The sequence below is a fragment of the Coregonus clupeaformis genome, chromosome 23, assembly GCF_020615455.1.
Source record: "Coregonus clupeaformis isolate EN_2021a chromosome 23, ASM2061545v1, whole genome shotgun sequence".
In the NCBI taxonomy this organism is placed as follows: Eukaryota; Metazoa; Chordata; class Actinopteri; order Salmoniformes; family Salmonidae; genus Coregonus; species Coregonus clupeaformis.
In genome coordinates this window covers 3,042,300-3,051,054 of record NC_059214.1, presented here as the reverse complement: position 1 = coordinate 3,051,054, position 8,755 = coordinate 3,042,300, and the positions used below count along the sequence as shown (strand labels likewise).

Below are 8,755 nucleotides of genomic sequence, written 5' to 3'. Positions count from 1 at the left end.
CTTTCTCTCTCTATCCTCTTTTTCTCCTCTCTCTCTCTCTCTCTCTCTCTCTCTCTCTCTCTCTCTCTCTCTCTCTCTCTCTCTCTCTCTCTCTCTCTCTCTCTCTCTCTCTCTTTCTCTTTCTCTCTCTCTAGCTCTCTCTTTCTTTCTCTCTCTCTCTCTCTATCTCCTCTCTATCTCTCTCTCTCCTCTTTCTCTCTCGCTCTCTCTCTCTTTCGCTCTCTTTCTCTCTAGCTCTCTCTCTCTCCTAATGAAGACCAGTGTCTCTGCGCCAGAAAAACAAAATAAAAGGAGGTATAAATGGCAGCACCATCTGGCGCCTGTCCTGCTGAAGAGAGGGGGATGAGGAGAGGAGGAGAGAGAAGAGGGGGATCGTTCTTGAGGAGAGGTGGATGGGAGGAGGATGATTCCTGCCCCGCAGAGGATAGGAAGCGAGGGAGGAGGAAAAGGGGAATGATTCTAGGTTTATTTCAATCATCAGGATTACAACAGAGCCACCTCTCCATCAGCTGCCCCAGGCATGTAGGCTCCTCTGAGGACGCCTAAACAGGCAGGCCCCAAGAAGCATTAGGTCCCCTAGGACCCCTGATGACGGACTAACTGGGCTATTTATGCCTTCCCTGTGAGACACTGCCACTACCGATAACAAACGCCACGCTATTTCAGGGCTGACTTCACAAAGACACGTTCTGGGCAGAAACATCACACTATCGTGGAGGGCTGGTTGATAGAAAGAGACATTATCTCAACCATGGTAGTTTAGTGTATCGTGTAGTGCCTTTAGATATAACAACTGATGTGTCATCAATAGATGATGTCTAGGGATTAATTTAGAAGCCCAGTGAAGGTCTATTAGTGGAATGTGAGATGACATCCTGTAGCTTCGTACCTGACAACACCGTTAGCTGTGATTATAATCATGATATTGGAGGGCCTCTTGTGCCTTATTACTTTATTAAACTAAATGAATGTGGCATTGGAGACAGGGGGACAGCGAAAACCTTTTCACACTCAGAAAGCTTTTCAATGCTGAGGACAAGATCTATGAAAGGATAATGATGAGGTCTTACTGGAACTACCATACTAACAAGAATAACACCTTTCTAAAAAAAGATACACTTTCACTTCATTGTTGACAGACATACTGTAGGTGCACTCCACAGGAAGTTTTAAATTCATGAAAAACTTTATGCAACTTTGAATCCTGGGGCCTAACCAGCAGGCTAAACAGCCTCTGGCACTCAGGACTTCAGCCTCATTCAACCGTTCACTAATTAATGTAATGTAATTAACTGTCAGTTCATCAGGTAGGAGATTCAAGCCCTGAGATTAACAAACTAAACTTTCAGATCTTCTCTACCTACCTACAGTGGGGAGAACAAGTATTTGATACACTGCCGATTTTGCAGGTTTTCCTACTTACAAAGTATGTAGAGGTCTGTAATTTTTATCATAGGTACACTTCAACTGTGAGAGACGGAATCTAAAACAAAAATCCAGAAAATCACATTGTATGATTTTTAAGTAATTAATTTGCATTTTATTGCATGACATAAGTATTTGATACATTAGAAAAGCAGAACTTAATATTTGGTACAGAAACCTTTGTTTGCAATTACAGAGATCATACGTTTCCTGTAGGTCTTGACCAGGTTTGCACACACTGCAGCAGGGATTTTGGCCCACTCCTCCATACAGACCTTCTCCAGATCCTTCAGGTTTCGGGGCTGTTGCTGGGCAAAATTGACTTTCAGCTCCCTCCAAAGATGTTCTATTGGGTTCAGGTCTGGAGACTGGCTAGGCCACTCCAGGACCTTGAGATGCTTCTTACGGAGCCACTCCTTAGTTGCCCTGGCTGTGTGTTTCGGGTCGTTGTCATGCTGGAAGACCCAGCCACGACCCATCTTCAATGCTCTTACTGAGGGAAGGAGGTTGTTGGCCAAGATCTCGCGATACATGGCCCCATCCATCCTCCCCTCAATACGGTGCAGTTGTCCTGTCCCCTTTGCAGAAAAGCATCCCCAAAGAATGATGTTTCCACCTCCATGCTTCACGGTTGGGATGGTGTTCTTGGGGTTGTACTCATCCTTCTTCTTCCTCGAAACACGGCGAGTGGAGTTTAGACCAAAAAGCTATATTTTTGTCTCATCAGACCACATGACCTTCTCCCATTCCTCCTCTGGATCATCCAGATGGTCATTGGCAAACTTCAGACGGGCCTGGACATGCGCTGGCTTGAGCAGGGGGACCTTGCGTGCGCTGCAGGATTTTAATCCATGACGGCGTAGTGTGTTACTAATGGTTTTCTTTGAGACTGTGGTCCCAGCTCTCTTCAGGTCATTGACCAGGTCCTGCCGTGTAGTTCTGGGCTGATCCCTCACCTTCCTCGTGATCATTGATGCCCCACGAGGTGAGATCTTGCATGGAGCCCCAGACCGAGGGTGATTGACCGTCATCTTGAACTTCTTCCTTTTTCTAATAATTGCGCCAACAGTTGTTGCCTTCTCACCAAGCTGCTTACCTATTGTCCTGTAGCCCATCCCAGCCTTGTGCAGGTCTACAATTTTATCCCTGATGTCCTTACACAGCTCTCTGGTCTTGGCCATTGTGGAGAGGTTGGAGTCTGTTTGATGGAGTGTGTGGACAGGTGTCTTTTATACAGGTAACGAGTTCAAACAGGTGTAGTTAACACAGGTAATGAGTGGAGAACAGGAGGGCTTCTTAAAGAAAAACTATCAGGTCTGTGTGAGCCGGAATTCTTACTGGTTGGTAGGTGATCAAATACGTATGTCATGAAATAAAATTCAAATGAATTACTTAAAAATCATACAATGTGATTTTCTGGATTTTTGTTTTAGATTCCGTCTCTCACAGTTGAAGTGTACCTATGATAAAAATTACAGACCTCTACATGCTTTGTAAGTAGGAAAATCTGCAAAATCTGCAGTGTATCAAATACTTGTTCTCCCCACTGTACCTACTACACACACACACACACACACACACACACACACACACACACACACACACACACAAACAAACAAACACATACACAAACACACACAGTGAAAATGTGGAATAATTAGACAGGTGTATCCGTTTAGATTGCTTAGCTTCAGATAAATTAGCTGGTCATAATTCTCCAGTGTTAATAATAATAATCTGGGTCCTATAGCTCCTCATCCTCAGAGCCACAGATAAATAAGGATCTGACCACAGACACTGAGACACCACCACTGTCTTTACCACCAAAGCAGTTGACCTATACTCTTAGCCCTGGAACTGATCTGTTTAATAAAGAAACCTTATTTGTCATTAAACAATATTTTAACTATGTGTGGCTGTTATGATGGCAGTTGTTGAAATAATAGTGCTGATTGTCTGAACTACTATTGTGTAACACAAAGACAACTCTGCCTGAGTATGGTTCTCCCTTTGACTCCAGAAGAAAACAGTTTAGGAAATGTTTTCCAGTTAGTCTGTGCTGTAATAAACATCAGTTTTATTGTGCTGTAGTATTATTATGAAGCCTTATTAATGAAGCCAGAGAGTTAATGGAGCGATGAAGGTTTGTACCAGGAGGAGAGTTGCTGACTCAAGAGGGAGGGGGGAGGGTCAGGGAGAGGAAGCAGACATTGACGCAGTGGAATAGTTATACGTTTCACAAGTTTCTTCAGCAAACTTTCAATGTTCTTTGTATACACAGTGGTTTCCTAAGCACATACTTGAAGGGATTTATTTATTCACTTTAATTTATTCAGGGGAACCCAATTGAGACCAGTGTCTCATTTACAATGGTGCCCTGAGGACAAAAAATTACATCAATACAGCAACAACAGAAATATTTTTAAAAAACTACAAGACAGCTATAAAAACATTACATCAGGTTTTTACAACAAGTTATAATAGTCAACTGAAACAATTGCACACTTCAGTAAACTCATTTAACAACAGAGTTTTAAACTGCCCTAACGGCACCAGGGCATCCAGGTGTAATTTGTTTTGTAAGGTATTCCATAACTGTAGTGCATTAAAACTAAAGGCCGATTTAACAAACTTTGTGGAGACAAGGGAGACCCCAAGAGTTTGGTTTCTCATATTTTTATATTTCAATAGGGAAGTGAGTTATGTTGGAAGCTTGTGGAGCAGAGCTTTGTAAACAAGGTCCAGCCGACCTTCTGATATATTGTCACCTGTAATAACGCAAAGGGCTCTATGGTAGACGGCATCCAAAGGTTTAAAAGTAGTGGCTGCTGCATTCTGGTAAATGGTATCACCATAGTCAAGAACTGGCAGGAAAGTTGACTGTACAATCTGGATAGTTCACCCAAATTACAAAATTACACATTGGTTTCCTTACCCTGTAAGCAATCTATATACAAGGTATGACAGCAATCCATGCTTTGGTTTAGTTTCCCTGGCAGTGGCTGGCACTGTTGGCATAAATCCCATTCAAGTCATTGGACCAATCTAAAACAAAATTGCGCATCATGTTAAAATCATCTATAAGTGACTTAGGTGAGATTCACAATCAATTTGAGAGACTTTCTAAACATTTGGACATGATGTGCGGAAAATGCTAATATCGGTCCCATGACTTGAATGGTATTTGTGCCACAAACGCTAAAATGTTAGCATTTCAAAACAGTGCCAGGGAAACTAAACGAAAGCATGGATTGCTGTCTTACCTTGTCCATAGACTGCTTACAGCAGGGGTAGGCAACCCTGGTCCTGGAGTGCCGCAGGCACTTCATTTTTTCAATTTAACCGAACTTTAACACCAGGTGTGTTGAATTTAGGCAATCACTGAACTGATCAATTAGCTCAGTTGGTCAGGTGTGGTGCCTAATTGGAATAAAATCCTGCAGTACCTGCGGCACTCTAGGAAGAGGGTTGCCTACACCTGGCTTACAGGGTAAGGAAACCAAAATGTAATTTTGTAATTTGGGTGAACTATCCCTTTAAGCGCTTGAGAAGTTTCTAAAATACTTTTCCTGGCTGTATGTCTCCGCCCACTGCCCACGCACCAGCTAGAGACCCTGATTGCACACTCTGTTAATAGAAGCTTTTATCTACTCAGCAGCACTGCAGTCTCACACTTCAACTCTGTAGAGTGGTGAGCTACACCGACACATGAAAGAGGTTAATTGACATCTTCACATACTTCAAAAGCATTTTTTAAGTCTGATACGGCGCCTTTTAAACAGTTACAGTTATATCTAATGTTAGCTTAATGGAACTCAAGTAGGGTAAAATGACTTTAATTGACATACTCCAATATCAATCAGGACAAAGACGTATTTAACGTGTGTGGCTGGTATATCTAGTCAGGTCATATCTAAGAGGGAGACATGTCATTTGATGTGTACAGGAGCATTAAGTCATACGGTGTAATCATTAGCCTTCAAATATGTATTATTAAATGGAGATAAATATGATAATTTCTATATACCACATAAAATAAATTCAGTACATCCATTAAAAAGTCATGTCTATGATATTAATTCATACAAAATGAAGTGCATCTGATAAAGGGAACACAATATACACCGAGAGCCGGGACCGAGAGCCGGGACCGAGAGCCGGGACCGAGAGCCGGGACCGAGAGCCGGGACCGAGAGCTGGGAACGAGAGACTGAAAAACAGGAGGAGTACATGTCAGGGCAGTCGGAGCTGCATTCCTAGGAGCGGCCCATGAAGTTCCTGTCCTCGTAGAAGACAGTCCTGCTGTTCATGTTGGGCATTTTGGCTGGCTCTCTGTGCTGCTGCTGCTGCTCTTGCTCTGAAACTGATATTCTACTGGGTTAAAGCCTTTCTTTTTATACAAACACCTGACTCAGCAACCCTAACCCTACCCTAACACTAAACCTAGCTTCATGTCCACACCCCGGCTCAACCCTAACCCTCACGGTTTTTCTTTATCTGTTCTAGTACACATCCATACTATACAGCACCTCACCATCAGCCATAGAGAAACAGAATATTATAAGTGATCACAGAACCATCCAGGACATCACTAAGATTAACAGCTGAACCTTCCGGAGCAGCAGCCATTAAAGCTAGTGGAGCTGCCTATTGTTTAATGATATATTTACATTTTAAAGCATGATTTAATTACACTCAGTGCCTGCGACTCCTCTTCTCCTATAACAAAGACGGGATGAGAGAGGGAGGATGAGAAGTGCTGAGATGAGCTGGGTGCCCTAACGGCCTGTGGGGTAGTTTATGTGGAGGACATGGATTTTGTTGAGGTTGATGAGCTTCAATGACACCGATATTCCAGAAAATATAGTCATATAGACAGTAACACAGATATGTGTCCCATTATATTCTCACATGGGAAATAGTGCTCCCATGCTCCTCCTAATCTAATAGTCCTTATTGGCATGACACCATGAGGAAGATAACATGAATATGTTTACCATTTTCATTACACCAGTATCCTTTTTACTTCACCTCTATTTGTTATTGATAGCATCTTCCCATCTTAAGATTTCCTGGCGGTTGAATAACTTAATTCTAATGAGTTTAGTTGTTTGGTATCCTGATGCTTTTTGATAACCTTTATGTTAATAATGTGGAAACTGCTTTCAATTTATAACTCAGTGAATCAGAAGCACAGAGAAATAAAATAAAATAATTCATATTGCTAATGCTATTACATGTTATTACTATGCTGTTACTATGTTATTACATAGTTTATTACTATTCATTCATTAGGCCTCGTGTAGCTCAGTTGGTAGAGCATGGCGTTTGCAACGCCAGGGTTGTGGGTTCGATTCCCACGGGGGGCCAGTATGAAAATTTTTTATGCACTCACTAACTGTAAGTCGCTCTGGATAAGAGCATCTGCTAAATGACTAAAATGTAAAAAAAAATAATTACTGTAAAAACATTTACTCTGACAGGTTCCGGCTCCCTCCAGAGTGAGAGTGTAAATCAGTAACTATTGCTAATCTACCGAATGCAGTCAATACACTACACACAGTCACATGGCTCTGAAAGCATGCCGCTGTTCATTATATTCCTAAAATATTCTGCATACCAACGGTGGCACAATTAGAAAAGCTTTCCGTACCTCGGTGGGCTCGAACCACCAGTCTTTAGATTAACAGTCTAACGCGCTAGCCGATTGCGCCACAGAGACAGCTGAGAAAGCATATAGGCACACAGCATGAATAAATGCTGTCCTTGGTGCTGAAAAGACTCTCTGCTGCACTCTCACTCTAGCCTGAACTTTGAGGCCGTTTCAGCCAGTTGCTGTTCCTCATTCCTGCTCCTAGAGAGCCACAGGGCGTTTTATTTTATTGTTATTTTTACAGAGTTTATTTATGTGTTTGAGTTCAGGTATGCTTGCCTGTGAGCTGAATGGTTGCGTGTGAGCTGAATTATCCCTCTGATAGGATCATTACTGCAGATGACTCCTACACACACATAACCTTGAAAACACACACACACACCAGACAGGAGAATGAGTCACACACTCTGCCCTTTCACTGCTCTTTATATCAGCACCCAGCTCTTAGTATAGCTCCTAACCTACCTAGTGTGTGTGTGTCTGTGTCTGTGTGCGTGTGCATGCGCACGTGTGTGTTCTCAGTGAACCAGTCCTTTGCATTTAGAGCAGCCTCGCCGTAGGAAAGGTCAGAATGCAGAGCAGGATTATTTGTTTGCAGCTTGAAGCATTTGGACTTTTACTAATTCACAATCAATTAAAGTTACAGCACAAGGATACAGACTCTGACACCGTGGCATCACTCCAAGCCCTTTCTCCTGATAGAGAGTCCAAGCTCTTTCTCCTGATAGAGATTCCAAGCTCTTTCTGCTGATAGAGACTCAGAGGTGTTTTTTAAAGAGACCTTAGTCTGCTCGATAAGAATGCATGAGATACGGGAATAAAACAAAAAGCTGGACCCAGGTTATGATTCTTCCTGTCCCTTTGTCTGTCTGCGGGTGAGAGTGAAGGATGGAGAATGGGAGAGAATGAAGGAAACTGAAGGAGCAGCAGTATTAACTCAAATGGGGGGTGTGACCAAGCTCAGTAAATGGGAAACCGTCTTTCATCATCACTAAAGTGTCCTCCCCACGACCCTGAAGCTGAAATTAACATGGTGGGGACTCCAACGAAAAATAGTTTCAATTTACTTCTAAGTGGAGTGACATTGATTCTTGGTTTAACAGAAGGTCCTGGAGGCTCAGAGCACTATTTCGCGCTCTCTCTCCCTCTCGCTCTCGCTCTCTCTCTCTCTCTCTCTCTCTCTCTCTCTCTCTCTCTCTCTCTCTCTCTCTCTCTCTCTCTCTCTCTCTCTCTCTCTCTCTCTCTCTCTCTCTCTCTCTCTCTCTCTCTCTCTCTCTCTCTCTCTCTCTCTCTCTCTCTCTCTCTCTCTGTCTCTGTCTCTGTCTCTGTCTCTGTCTCGCTCTCGCTCTCGCTCTCGCTCTCGCTCTCGCTCTCTCTTTCTCTCTCTCTCTCTCTCGCTCTCTCTGTCTCTCTGTCTCTCTCTTTCTGTCTCTCTCTCTCTCTCACTCTCTCTGGTAGACTAACAGGACAGTAATGAGGAATTGCTCTTGTGCTCGCAAAGCGCATATAGCTTAATTAATTTATATTGGATTGATGTTGTTAATCAAACATGTTAAATTATTAAAACTGAATAGCTGGCATACGGTTTGATTTCCTGTCAAATCGTGTGCAAAATTGTCAAATAAATATGTGTAACATTTGTTTTTGATTATATCAGCTTACCTATCTAATGAACAT

The 8,755-nt window shown here is 42.6% G+C and overlaps 1 non-coding gene across 1 annotated transcript; it reads right to left on the bottom strand.

The window, feature by feature from the left end:
- Positions 1-7,073: 7,073 nt before the first annotated feature.
- trnan-guu lies at positions 7,074-7,147 on the bottom strand. The gene has a single exon. It is a non-coding gene; the product is annotated as a tRNA-Asn (tRNA).
- Positions 7,148-8,755: the final 1,608 nt, after the last annotated feature.